Below are 1,539 nucleotides of genomic sequence, written 5' to 3'. Positions count from 1 at the left end.
CCTAGGCACTTATGTCCTTCTAATAAAGATATGTTTTTCTTTTGAAACAAATGATTTCCTTGAATTTCTCGTTTATGCATTACATGTCATACAATGTTAGTCACGGCTTAATTTGGGGTCGTGACATAAAGAGAGTCGAAGACTCGCCAAACTTGCATGAGATTAGCTTCACAAAGCCAACGGAGAAACGAATAGGGAAGAAGCGATTCAGAGAAACTGAGACCTCTTTTCCAGAGCTCGCGAAAGAAAAAGAAGAATCGAGGATGGAATTAAAAGCCATGGATCAAAATAACTTAGCAGCAATGTCTCTAAGGTAGCGAAAGACTTACCACCGCCATTGCCGATTCGTAAAGGGAAGCGCAGAACCAAATCCCTAATTTTTGGGACCTGCATCTGCTGTGCTACTGCGATCAATTGAACGGATTTTATCGAGAAGATTCACAACCAGCATTCGAGTTTCTGAATTGTTTACTTCCCATGATTTCTTCTTCTTCTTCTTCTTCTTTTCTTTTTCAGTTGCGTTTCAGGCGCGAACGACGGCATGATACACTTCTAGTTGATTCTAGCACTTTTTAGTCGTTAGTTGAGATTGTTGATTATAAAACTTAAAAAAGAACGGTTTCCAAACGCTGATCTTATTAAAACATAAAAGAAATATTCCCTAATCCCAAAACAAAGTCATTTAAAGTCAGTTATGAGAATTCCAAAATAAAGTTAGAAGAGTTTATGCTTAAAGTCGACATTTTTATGTTCGGTTAACATTGATTTAAATAGATATTTTTAATGTGAAAAGATGATACACAGTATTATTTTAAGATTAATAAAATAGGGATTAAAGCAAGATGAACAGTAAAAAAAAATGGTTACTAAGAATAAAGAGGGGATTACATTGATGAACAAGTGGGCTAAAAGGGGCAAAAAGTACAAATTAATAACTATGCAAGGAGCAGGAAATTAATGAAATTATATGAAAATAAATGAATTTTAGAAATCCCTTTGTTTTTCTTGGGAACCGTTGATTAAAAAAGGCTACTTGAATCCATCATCCAACGGTCATCATCATCTTGACGAATTCTTCAAAATTAACCTGACCGTCACCGTCCAGATCAGCTTCTTTGATCATCTGCTCCACTTCATCATCGGTCAGCTTCTCCCCGAGGTTGATCATCACGTGCCTCAGCTGCAGTTCATTAACCAAATTAAATTAAAAAAAGAAAAAAGCATCAATATTTTTTTCCAGCCGTTAGATTCTTCACACCCCCAAAGTCAACGAATAATCCCACCATTTAATTTTTTATATTACCCATCTTCTTTAATCCAGTGCGGACAGGTACATGGTACACAACGTACTACACATACGGTACACTGTACTCCCATTTCACAAATATTTTATAATTTATCACAAGAAATTTAGTTTTATTATTTATTAAATATTAAATAATATTACAACTTTTGACCAAATATAGATATTTTTCGAGTATTTATTATATTTTAATCAATTATAAACAAATTTGAAGTAAAAAAAAAAAAAAAAAAAAA

At 33.5% G+C, this 1,539-nt stretch overlaps 1 pseudogene; it reads right to left on the bottom strand.

Annotated features, from left to right (window-relative positions):
* Positions 1-843: 843 nt before the first annotated feature.
* The window catches only part of LOC111432059, a 1,421-nt pseudogene continuing 725 nt past the window's right edge, over positions 844-1,539 (bottom strand).

The sequence above is a fragment of the Cucurbita moschata genome, unplaced genomic scaffold (assembly GCF_002738365.1).
Source record: "Cucurbita moschata cultivar Rifu unplaced genomic scaffold, Cmos_1.0 Cmo_Scf00037, whole genome shotgun sequence".
In the NCBI taxonomy this organism is placed as follows: domain Eukaryota; kingdom Viridiplantae; phylum Streptophyta; class Magnoliopsida; order Cucurbitales; family Cucurbitaceae; genus Cucurbita; species Cucurbita moschata.
Note: the sequence above shows the minus strand (reverse complement) of the source record. Positions and strands in the feature narration are given on the sequence as shown.